Here is a 13,861-nt window from a genome sequence, read left to right as displayed (position 1 = left end):
CAATGAAAATAAATGCTATTTCAAAAAGACTTTTAACAGAGAACAGAGAAAAACAAACTAAAATATTGATAATTCAAGAAAAATCACAATATACATTGCTTACATATGATATGCATATTTTAAGGCAAATAAAAATAATAATATTGTAAATGTGAAACAAAAAATTAAAAATAAAAATCTACGCATTGGATTGATATACAAGTTTTGGAGTTGGAAGTTCTAAATAATTGGATACCGAAAAAATGATAACAAGCAAAAATAATTTTAACTTTAAACAGAAAACTCATGTGAAGCTAAAAGAAAGATTAAAATAAATAAAATATACTAAAAAAAGAGAAACAAAGCAAACACTCGAGATTTATTTTTACAGCGAATTCATACATACTCGTACAGTTAGGTACAGTTAGGTTAGCCTCAATTAGTAAGCAGCCTGAATCGTTCAGATATTTTAAAAGGTCTTGCTGAACTATCACTCTTGCCTTAGCAGAATGACAGGAAAAGGTGGAATTTTCCTGTTTTATGTTAGACTGTGATGCCTTTATCTTATTTCTCTCTTGGATCGGAGTATATTGATGGTATCGCCTCTGGTTGACGGGACACTTCATATAGGATCCTTCGGTTTGAATTCCGTCCAAGAGAGAAACAAGTAAACTCGTGTTGAGTTAGGTCGGGGCGTGTCTTGGTTAATCGCACCCATCATGGATTCTGCTTAAAATTGTATAGTAAAAGCAGCCGTTGAGCAGAGCGGACATGTTTTCATTTCGCTCCTCAAAGAAGAGTATCTGTATCTCGGAATAGGTACTACCTATTACCCAAAAAAAATGTAAAGCCTTTCAGGAGTAGGCTCATGAATGAACTCCAAAGACCCAGAAGCCGCAGTTACGGCATCGAACCGTACCACGCTGTCCGCCCCTACTATAAGCGTGAGTGCCTTGGCGCCTGTAGTTGAGTGTAATGCTTCACTCTAAAAAAAAGTAAAACCCAAATGAATCAAAATTTAACTAAATGGGAGTAAAATTGACCTTAGTTTGGCGCTTAAGATTTTTTTTGTTCCGTTTAATATACGCAATTACTTATTTTAGGTATATGCGAGTGTAAGAAAATCAAGTTGAAATGTTCTAGAAGTTGGGATATCTGAACTAAATTTCAGCATGTTTTCAAATTAATAATAAGACAAATTATTATGCGTTTTATTACCAACTATCTGACCCGGGCCCGCTCCGCTGCGCCTTCTTTTACTTTATTTGGAACAAAAGTTTCATTGGAATATTTATTTTCGACAATTAAAGAGCTTTTAATGAAATACAATGCAAACTTGACTAACAGTTTAACAATATAAGTGCCTTTGTCCGAATCCCATGTGGTCTTTATTGGTCTACGAATTTAAGTTTGGATTTAAGATGTACTCCATTCTTAAAATACTTCATTTCAGCCCGATATTCTCATGATGTCTGATTTAGTGGTGTTTTCGGGGGAGAGGTGCTCCCCCAAATACATGGCCCTGACAAAATATCAGCATCGTGCCCTTCTCTCAAATACCATTTATTTAAACCCCATATTGCCATTGGCTTAAGAGGAGTTTACAGGATGAGACGTCCTTCAAACACATAGCCCCAAAATAGGTTATCAAATTCATTTTCTAATCTCAAATACCTTTCATTTGAGCCACATATTGACATGGTCGAAACATTTTGTTCCTTTGGGGGTGTTTTGGGAAATACGTGGTCCTACATTTGGATATCAAATTCGTATTCTACTCCCAAATAACTTTATTTGAGTCCCATATTGCGATGGTCACTAAAAAATTGCTGTTTGTGGGGTATTTTGGGAAAGGGATAGACCCCCAGAAAATTGGTCCCGAAAATGGGTATCAATTCTTGCTCTACCCCCCCATTCCTTTCATTTAAGCTCCACATTGACATGCTCCGTAAATATGGCCGATTTAGGGGTGTTTTGGGGATTGGGGTGGTCCCCTAAACACTTAGCGCGTGTTTGTTCCTTATAGACTCAGAAACGGCTGAACCGATTTTCTTGAAATTTTCACTGATGGTGCATAATGATCCCGTGGTGAAAATGGGGTATTACATTTTTGATATCTGAAGGGGGAGCGAACCCTCCCCCTTACCCTAATTTTCAGAAAGGTCAGATCTCGGTGAAGGGTCGTGCGATTTAAGCGAAATTTCGTGTGCTCTCTTATAGTAACCTACAAACAAAAATTTGATATCCAAATTTCAGATGGGGTCCTTAGGGGGGGCGCCCCACTCCAAAACAATATGAGACTCAAATGAAAGGTATTTAAGATTAGAAAACCTAAACCAACCCCCAAAACACCCCTAAATCGGTCATATTTACCGGCCTTCCAATATGTGGCTCAAATGAAAGGTATTTGAGATTTGAAATATGTGGCTCAAATGAAAGGTATTTGAGATTTGAAAACGAATTCGATAACCTATTTTGGGGCCATGTGTTTAAAAATGTTTAATATTCCTATTAGTTCCAGACAAAACCATTAAGATGGCAAGTTTAAATATTTTTCACTATGTTGTTGCGCTTAACTAGCTACCAATAACTACCAAGAATGCATTTAACTTCCACAGTATACCAGGGTAGTTCTAGCTCAATTCCAATAGGGCTGGGATTGATTCCAACATCATAGACGTTTGTCTCCATTATAACCAGGGACCACACATCACATGTGTCAAATGGATGACTATCTGGTGGACATGAGGATTCCTCCTGAATTGAGTTTATACAATGTTGATGGGCAGAATAATTAGCGTACCACTTGCAAAGGACTCCAATAGGGATATTGTGACTAGAGCTAAAGGACGGTTTTTGTAACCCTTCTTGGGGCTCTTGGATAATTGTGGGATTTTTAGGTCATTGGAAAAGGAGGGGGCTAAAGTTTATTGGCTACGAGGATGACTTTTTCAAGTTGGTGTGTGGCCGTTCAAAGAGCATATAGTGTGCTTACAGGATTGGCCAACCCCCGAAGGATAAAATTGGTGTTATTCACCAATATGAAGTAATTTGGTATGTTCAGGGGACCTCTCCTAGATGGGGTGGAGCTATCGCTCTCACTACTGTTGGGCTTCTAACAAGAAGCCCAACAGTAGTAAGACCGTCCCCCTTACGCGAATTTTCAAAAACGCCATATCTAGGAGATAAGTATTTTTTGGGTCAAATACCTTAAATCGAGAGATTGGTCTATATGGCTGCTATATCCAAATCTGGACCGATCTTAACCAAATTGAAGAAGAATATCTAAGGGCCGAACACAACTCACTGTCCCACAATTCGGCGACATCGGACAATAAATGCGCGTTTAATGGGCTCAAAACCTTAATCGAGAGATCGGTCTATAAGGCAGCTATACCCAAATCTTGACCGATATGGACCAAATTGAAGAAGGGTGTCAAAGTGCCTCACGCAACTCATTCTCCCAAATTTTGGCAAAATCGGACAATAAATGCGCCTTTTACGGGCGCAAGGCCTTAAATCGAGAGATCGGCCTATATGGCAGCTATATCCAAATCTGGACCGATCTGTGAAATTCAAATTGAAGAAGGATGTCAAGTGGCCGAACACAACTCACTGTCCCAAATTTCAGCAAAATCGGATAATAAATGTGGTTTTATGGGCCTTAGACCCTAAATCGGCGGTTCAGTATATATGGGGGGGCTATATCAAGATATAGTCCGATATCGCCCATCTTCGAACTTTACCTGCTTTGGACAAAAAAAGAATCTGTGCAAAATTTCAGCTCAATATATCTCTTTTTAAAGACTGTAACGTGATTTCAACACACAGACGGACGGACATGGCTAGATCGTCTTAGATTTGTCCGCTGATCAAGAATATATATACTTTATAGGAACGGATATGGATATTTCGATGTATTGCAAACGGAATGACAAAATGAATATACCCCCATCCATCGGTGGTAGGTATAACCAGTAAGGAAAGGCAAAAGTCGGGCGGAGCCTACTATTGGGTTGCCCAAAACAAATTTGACAAATTTTTTCACTGCTTGTGACTCTGTAATTGCATTCTTTCTTCTGTCAGTTATCAGTTGTTACTTTTAGCTTGCTTTAGAAAAAAAGTGTAAAAAAAGTATATTTGATTAAAGTTCATTCTAAGATTTATTAAAAATGCATTTACTTTCTTTTAAAAAATCCGCAATTACTTTTTGGGCAACCCAATATATAATAACCTACAATACGGTGTCTGCGTACTACTTTTAATGCATGGAACCTATGTTGAAATATAGTCAGATTTTAATTTTGCATACTTATTGATATATTGAATAGAACCTTTTAAGTTTTTTTTACGATAGGACCTAAATTGTGGCTACTAGTGTGTTAAAGGCAATATCATATGAAATATATATAAGGGAGCTACATATATCTAAATCTGGACGGACTTTGATACGATTTAGCACACAAACTAAAACGTCAAATCAAATACCTCACACCAAATTTTATAAAGATCAAATCAAAATTTTGGCTTCTATAGCCTTAAAAGACCATATCGGATGAAAGATATATATGGGAGCTATATCTACAACGGATCCGGTTTTACCGAATTTTTGCACACGTATTTGGAAGTCAAATGAAATATCTCATGCCAAATTTTTCAGAGATCGGACCGAAATTGTGGCTTCTATAGACTTAAGAGGCCATATCGGATGGAAGATATATATGCGAGCTATATCTAAATCTGAACCGATTTTATTGAAATTTTGCACAAGTATTTGGAAGTCAAAAGAAATATCTCATGCCAAATTTTTTAAAGATCGGAACAAAATTGTGGCTTCTATAGCCTTAAAAGACCATATCGGATGGAAGATATACATGGGAGCTATATCTAAATCTGAACCGATTTTTATAAAATTTTGCATACATATTAGAACGTCAATTAATGCAATGAACGTCAATTTCATGCAAAATTTTGTAAAGATCGAATTATAATTGTGGCTTCTACAGCCTTAACAGGCCTTATGGGATGAAAGATATATATGGGTGCTATATCTAAATCTGGACCGATTTTTGTCAAAATCAAACAAACTAATGCACAAAGTTATAATACCCTGTACCACATTATGTAGGGTGTAATAATAGCAGCAGTACAGCAGAACAGCAGTAAAAGGTCTTTGGTAGGAGAGTACACATTTTACTCTCAAATTGGGATAGACACTGGAGGATCCGCGGATCGTATCCCAAGTGATAGCGTTGAAATATGACTTTGAATATAGAAAACCAAAAAAATTATTAGTGTGGATCTGAGCGAATATCTTGATTGCAACCTTCAAAATGCTTCACGTTATGGGGCTCAAACAAAATCGTGCTCTAGCATGATGCTGATACCATTTTAGGGTCCGTCCTCTAAACTCCCCTCAAACCGGTAATATTTGCCTTCTATGGCGATAAGAGGTATTTTATTTAAGTGTTTGGGGGTAGTGTCACCCCATAAACTCCCCCTCAACCAATTGCGGCTTAAATAAAAGGAATATAACAGTAGCGCTCGATGCTGATATTTTTTCAGGGCTAAGTGCGTGGGTGGCCGTCCCACCCTACTTATCCCTCAAACTGGGCATACATATCCCTCAAAGTGAACATATCCCTCAAACTGGACATATTTGTGGATTATGGCAAAAATGGGGCTCAAATCTGATATCTGTTTTATGACCAAGTTTTTCAGGGACGACTCATCTCATAAACCCCCCTGAACCACACATATATACCGACTACAGCAATATGTAGCTCAAATGTGGTTGTTGGAAGTAGAGTATGAATCTGGCATCCACTTTCGGAGCAAAAGGATAGGCTACTCCAATCCACCATCAAAACCAAAAGAATGAAGTAGATCTAACATCCAAACTTTAAAGGGCGGACCCTCCCCTCACCCTTTTTTCAAAAACCCCAGATCTCGGAGATGGGTGCATCGATTTACGCGAAATTTAGTTTGTTTATAATAACTCGAAAACAAACATTTGGTATACCTATTTAAGGTGGGATGTCTAGGGCGGCCGCACCACCTCTATAGCCCACCAAATTTAAATGTAGACTAAAAATGACAATGTTAGGCTCAAATGAAAGGTATTTGAGACTAGCAGTATAAGGCTCAAATGTAAGAAATTTGGGAGTAGAGCACCAATATGATATCCACATTGGGGCCAAATATCTGAAAGACCGTACCAGCACCACCAAACAGGACTTTTTTCCTGAACGTGCCAATATAGGGCTCAGATAAAATAAGAGAGTGAAAGAAGGCGCAGCGGAGCGCTCCCTGTCCAGCTAGTTTTATATATAACTAGCTGAGCCCAGCCCGCTCTGCTGCGCCCGATTATGCTATGTTGGAGAAGAGTACTCTAAATTTCTGCATAATTGTAGTAGAAATTGTATTCCAATTTTCTTATGGATTTTTCTACACTCAAGTACCTCTTAATTAAACCCCACATTTCAATTTTCAGTAAAAGTCCTTCTTGGGGTGTGGTGGACCCTCATAGACTTGGTCCCAAAAGTGAAAGTCAATTTTGTGCTCTATTCCCAAAGACCTTTCATTTAAGATCTACATTGCCATGGTCGGTAAATATGTCCGATTTGAGGGGTTTTATGGGGGTGCGATGACCCACGAAACACTTAGTTCCGCAATTGGATATTAGATTCGTTTTCGACTCTCAAATACCTTTAATTTGAGTTTTATATTGTAGTGATTGACCTATAAATACGTTTTTTTTTTTGTTTTTAGGTTGCTGTAAGTGTGCAAACAAAATTTCGCTTAAATCGCCTTTAATAGTTTTTAGTTTTTGAAAAGATTGCAATTAAACTACCTTAAACACCGTCTTTGGTGGGTAAGTTAAAAATAATACCGCAAATAACAGCAACGAAATTCTTATATTTTATTTTTCTTTATTCAAAGGACCGATAGGCTGTTTTCAATTGGATCAACTAAATCCAATTGGATTAAATAAATCCAATTTAAGACTGCCAGATGGCGCTAATTTAAATGTTAATGCTACTCGCTTAGAGTGGATCATCATGTGGTGGTTGTCTATGAAGAGTCATTCATAGACAACCACCATACCACTATTAAATAGTCATCATTTAGTATTTTTTTATCAAATCCAATTGCCATATTTGCCAATTACTTCGGCCCAATTTTTAATATAGAATTCGCACTCTACTCTTGAATACCTTTCATTTAAGTCCCATATTGTCCCAATCGATCCACTTGTTTTTAGGTGCTACTTTTGGGGTAAGGGGGAGGGTGCGCCCCCCTTGCGATATCAAAACATTATATAGTCTATTGCTCCTTTCGGACCACTCCACACAACCTGTGAAAATTTCAAAGAAATCGGTTGACCCGTTTTTGAGTCTATACGGAACAAACAAATTTACAAACCACAAACACAAATTCTTTTTTATATATTGGGTTGCCTAAAAAGTAATTGCAGATTTTTTAAAAGAAAGAAATTTTTAATAAAACTTAGAATGAACTTTAATCAAATATAAAATTGGCGTTTTGTTCGATAACCTTTTGCCATCTTCCTGGCAAATTTAGTATTCCACGCTCATAGAACTTCTGGCCTTTATTTGCAAAAAACTGAACCAAGTGCGATTTTATAGCCTCATCATTGCCGAAAGTTTTACCATTTAAGGAGTTCTGCAAAGATCGAAATAAATGGTAGTCTGATGGTGCAAGGTCAGGGCTATATGGTGGATGCATCAAAAGTTTCCAGCCAAGCTCCCTCAGTTTTTGGCGAGTGACCAAAGATGTGTGCGGTCTAGAGTTGTCCTGGTGGAATATGACACCTTTTCGATTGACCAATTCTGGTCGCTTCTCCTTGATGGCTGTATTCAGTTTGTCCAATTGTTGACAGTAAACATCCGAATTAATCGTTTGGTTCCTTGGAAGCTGCTCAAAACATACCACACCCTTCCAATCCCACCAAATAGACAGCATAACCTTCTTTTGGTGGATATCAGCCTTTGAAGTGGTTTGAGCTGGTTTACCAAGCTTGGACCATGATCGTTTTCGACTAACGTTGTTGTAAACAATCTATTTTTCATCTCCAGTTATGATTCGTTTTAAAAACGGATCGAATTCATTGCGTTTAAGGTGCATATCACAAGCGTTGATTCGGTTTGTTAAATGAATTTCTTTCAATACATGTGGTACCCATATTAAAATTGACGCCAAACAAACAAATGTAAACAAAATTTCGCGCACTTTTTTTCTAAAGCAAGCTAAAAGTAACAGCTGATAACTGACAGAAGAAAGAATGCAATTACAGAGTCACAAGCCGTTGAAAAAATTTGTCAACGCCGACTATATTACTACTATATAACCGACAAATACTTTTTGGGCAACCCAATATATAGACAATATAAACGGAAGCCACCGTAGTGCAAAGGTTATCATGTCCGCCTATGACGCTGAACGCCTGGGTTCCAATCCTGGCGAGACCATCAGAAAAAAAATTTTCAGCGGTGGTTTTCCCCTCCTAATGCTGGCAACATTTGTGAGGTACTATGCCATGTAAAACTTCTCTTCAAAAAGGTGTCGCATTGCGGCACGCCGTTCGGACTCGGCTATAAAAAGGAGGCCCCTTATCGCTGAGCTTAAACTTGAATCGGACTGCACTCATTGATATGTGAGAAGTTAGCCCCTGTTCCTTAGTGGAATGTTCATGGGCAAGATTTGCATATATAGACTATAGACTAGCTGAGCCCGGCCCGCTCCGCTGCGCCCGCTACTATGTTGGAAAGGAGTAGTCTAAATTTGTGCCTAATTTCAGTTGAAATGTGTTCCAATTTTGCTGTGGATTTTTCTACTCTTAAATACCTCGTATTTTAAACCCATACTGCAATGGCCAGTAAAATTTGGACCCCAGAGACTTGGTCCCAAAAATAAAAGTCAATTTCGTGCTCTACTCCCAAAGACCTTTCATTTAAGATCCATATTCGGTCGGTAAATATGTCCGATTTGAGGCGTTTTTTGGGCAAATATTGGACCTTAAACTTGGGTGGGAAAGTTAAAAAATAATAACCGCAAACGACCGCAACGAAATTCCTATGTTTTATTTTTCTTCATTCAAAGGATCGATAGGTTGTAGTAACAGAGATAATTTTGACCACTCTGCCCTCTCTCTGTTCATGTTGGCTTCTACAAATTAGCGCCATCTGGTTTCAATTGGATCAACTTAATCCAATTGGATAAACTGAATCCAATTGACTGGCTAATTCAAACGTTAGTGCTACTCGCTTGGAGTGGATCATCATGTGGTGCTTGTCTATAATTGACTACATGACTACCTATTAAATAGCCATCATTTTTATACCCTCCACCATAAGATGGGAGGTATACTAATTTCGTCATTCTGTTTGTAACTACTCGAAATATTCGTCTGTGACCCCATAAAATACATATATTCTTGATCGTCGCGACATTTTATGTCGATCTAGCCATGTCCATGCGTCTGTCCGTCCGTCCGTCCGTCTGTCTGGCGAAAGCACGCTAACTTCCGAAGGAGTAAAGCTAGCCGCTTGAAATTTTGCACAAATACTTCTTATGTAGGTCGGTTGGTATTGTAAATGGGCCATATCGGTACATAAACCGATCTTGGGTCTTGACTTCTTGAGCCTCTAGAGTGAGCAATTCTTATCCGATTTGAATGCATTTTTGCACGACATGTTTTGTTATGGTATCCAACAACTGTGCCAAGTATGGTTCAAATCGGTTTATAACCTGATATAGCTGTCATATAAATCGATCTTGGGTCTTGATTTCTTGAGCCTCTAGAATGCGCAATTCTAATCCGATTGGAATGAAATTTTGCACGACGTGTTTTGTTATGATATCCAACAACTTTCCCAAGTATGGTTCAAATCGGTCCATAACCTGATATAGCTGTCATATAAACCGATCTTGGGTCTTGACTTCTTGACCCTCTAAAGGGCGCAATTCTTATCCGATTTGAATGCATTTTTGCACGAAATGTTTTGTTATGATATCCAACAACTGTGCCAAGTGTGGTTCAAATCGAATCATAACCTGATATAGCTGTCATATAAACAGATCTGGGGACTTGACTTCTTGAGCTTCTAGAGGGCGCAATTCCTATCCGATTTTGCTAAAATTTTTCATGACGTATTTCATTCTTACTTTCAACAACTGTGTCAAATAAGGTTCAAATTGGTTAATAACCTGGTATAGCTGCCATTTAAACCAATCTGGGATCTTGACTTCTTGAGCCTCTAGAGGTCGCAATTATTATCCGATTTGCCTGAAATTTTGTACTACGGATCCTCTCATGACCATCAACATACGTGTTTATTATGATCTGAATCGGTCTATAGCCGGATACAGCTTCCATATAAATCGATCTCTAGTTTACTTCTTGAGCCCCCAAAGGGCGTGATTCTTATTCAAATAGGCTGACATTTTACACAGTTCTCCAACATGTAATTTAATTGTGGTCCAAACCGGACCATATCTTGTTTTTAAATCAAATCAAATGTTTAACGATTTTTTGTGGTAAAGAACCAACTTGCCGGTCTATATATTTGGTGCAATGGCGATAGTTCTTACTATTAAACCATGTAAAACTTTTGAACAAAAAAGTTTTGGTCAGCGGCACGTCGTTTGGTCTTCTCTATCGATGAGCTAAAAATGGTTGCAACCTTAACGTTAAGGTTTGCTATCGCACTGAACATCATAATTTTGAGGCTATGACGGCCTACATTTATTTGTTTCCCCAACATTATTTAAATCACACAGTGTCCTGTTAGGTCATTATGATTGATCGACTGTTTTTGGGTTAGGTAGTCCACTAGATATATGAACAGAATGAAGATATCAGATTCGCAGTCCACAACCTTATACCTTTAATTTAACCCCATGTTGGTATGATTGGTGTATACAGCTGTTTGGTAGAGGGCGTTTATGGGAGGGTTGTGCGCCACACCTCATCTGCCACTGGAACACAAATTTGAATGACGGACTCTACTCAAAAAATCTATCACATGGTTCAATATTGTTTCAATAGGTCAAATAACCTATTGGAGGTGAATTTAGGAGGTAAAGGACCACCAAAATTCTTGGACAAAAAGTTTAATGTCATAATCGTAATCGGCTTTCATTTGAGTTTCATCAAACTATGATCGAGCAATATTCCAATTTGGGGGGCTTATCAGGGATGGGGCGACCATCAGTTACTTGAACCTCATTTTTTATTCCATATTCGTAGTCTACTCCCGAATACCTTTCATTTGAGTCCTATATTGATATCTTCGTTCAATATGTCTGTTTGGGGCAGTTTTTTATACCATATTCGTATTCTACTTTCCAATATCTTTCATTTGATTTGATGATGTCCTTATCGGTCCACTTTTGATTTTGGGTGGCGTTTTTAGGGTAATATAGCCTATATATATAAATTATATAGCTATATAAATTATATAGCCTTTACCTTCTTCCTGATCATATTCGTAATCTCCTCCCGAAAACCTTTCATTCGAGTCCCATATTGTCATTATCGTCCACTAAATCTATTTTAGGGGGTTTCGGGGTCGGAGCAACTGTTGGAGAATTTTATTTCTATTGTCCGTATCTACTTCATATTAAAATACTCTGTTGTATGCTACAGAAAATAATTCAAGTAGGCTTTGTAAATTATTTTTCTTAGTATACATTTTTCTCAATAAAATATTTTAGTCTTTACAAATTCTTCAAACGACAAACAAGCTTTTTGAAATTTCTTACCAGGTTATGGGCCCACACACCCATAATTATAGAAAAAAATACATTTAAGGCCCACAAAAAGAAATGTGGACTGTCTTGGAAAGCATTTATGAACAGAAGTCAGCAATATCTATTCATCTCCTGCAACAGCAATTTTTCCAATATTCGAAAGATCCTGGAGACAGCATATCGGTGCATATATCGAAATTGCCAAACAATTGGGTGATTTAGGTGAAAAGGTGAAAATTCTGATGACAATACCGGATGAATATAGACATTTCATTTCGTCGTGGGAAGCAACTGAAAGGAGTGAGCGGACGTTGAAAAATTTGTCAATTCGTCTATGTATGGAGGAATGTAGACTGGGTATTCAACCGCAGAAATCAGAATCTTTTGTAGCGAAAATTCATAAGAGACCACAGGGTAACAAGAAGTACGTAGGGCCAGCTGTTACCAAGAAAGGAAATTGTTTTTATTGTGGCAAAACAGGTCATTGGAAACGAGATTGCCCAGAACAAAAAAAAATTCAACGCACAAAATGATGGTTCAGCTTTTATGAATGAGGTGATGCTTGTTAACTCGGACGAGAGCGAAAATTGGTATGTTGATTCAGGGGCAAGTGATCACATGTGCAAAAATTTAAGTTGGTTTCAAAATTATGTGAAATTCCAAACACCAAAAATCATTAGAATTGGTAGTGGTTCCGTAATTCCAGCATATGGCAGAGGTGACATTTTGATTGAGGCTTTTGATGGTAAGGTTTGGAATTCGAAGCAAATATTGGGCGTTTTATATGTTCCAGATATAAAATTGAATTTGTTTTCATCAAATATGTACGTGCCTTGATAAAAGATTTTCAATGCAAGCAGAAGCAAATCAATGTATTTTTATATACAGTAGCACTGAAAGGAATCCGTAAGCAATCTAAGCTTTTCGAGTTATTAATAAAGGTGAAAATTCCAAACATTGGTCAAGCTAATGCTGGAGAAAAGATTAATAACTTGCAAGTTTGACATGAAAGATTGTGTCATCAAGGAAAGGAGCACGTAAAGAAAATATTAAAGAAGTATGACATTGAATGTTCCGGAAATGATTTCTTTTGTGAAGGTTGTGTAATGGGTAAGCAACACCGAGAACCATTTAAAGAAAATTTGAAGAGCGCTAGTCAACCAGGTGAGCTGGTTCATACAGATTTATGCGGACCATTCCAGGAACTATCTCTAGGAGGTTCACGATATATGCTATTGTTGAGAGATGATTATTCGAAATATCGTCACGTTTACTGCATCAAAGCAAAGTCGGAAGTTCCAGAAATCCTAAAAAAGTACTTGTCTCGAGTGGAAGCAGAAACTGGAACAAAAGTTCGAACAATTCGTTCTGACAATGGGTCCGAATTGTTAATAAGCAGGTATGTGAAATACTTCGTTTAAATAAAGTTAATCACCAAAGAACTGTGCCATACTGTCCGGAACAAAATGGTCGGGCTGAAAGGGATATGCGGACAATTAGCTTCTACAATTGTCCGCATATAAGGGATATGCGTCCATGATTCATATCAAAGGACGGTCTTTGAAATATTGGGGTGAGGCAGTTAATAACGTTGTATATACACCGAAAAGGAAGGGTCGTAGTCCTAACCAAAACAAGGTACCATATGAGTTATGGTTTGGCAACATCCCTGATATTAACAATCTGCACATATTTGGTTCTACTGCTTATGTACATATTCCTAACGAAAAACTAAGTAAGCTAAACATGAAATCTAAAAAGGGCATTTTTGTTGGCTATGAACAAAACTGTAAAGGATATCGCATATGGATTCCTGATGAAAAACGCATAGAAATATCAAGAAATGTCATCCTTAGGGAAGAAGAAAATTTATGTGCTCCCAAATCCAAACAAAAGGATGGAAATAAAAGGCAAGTGGATCTGATTGAATTTCATGAGCATGGCGAAATTGCTTCAGAGGTTATTTTAGAAATTGAAACGCGTTCCGAAGATAATCGGCAACAATACCCTGACTCAAATTCAGAAGTTTTAGAAGTACCGGAAGAACATGTCGCACTACCGGAAGAACATGTAACAGTACCTGAAGAACATGTAGCAGTACCTGAAG

This window comes from Stomoxys calcitrans, chromosome 1 (genome assembly GCF_963082655.1).
Source record: "Stomoxys calcitrans chromosome 1, idStoCalc2.1, whole genome shotgun sequence".
Lineage (NCBI taxonomy): Eukaryota > Metazoa > Arthropoda > Insecta > Diptera > Muscidae > Stomoxys > Stomoxys calcitrans.
This window is presented reverse-complemented; position numbering follows the sequence as displayed.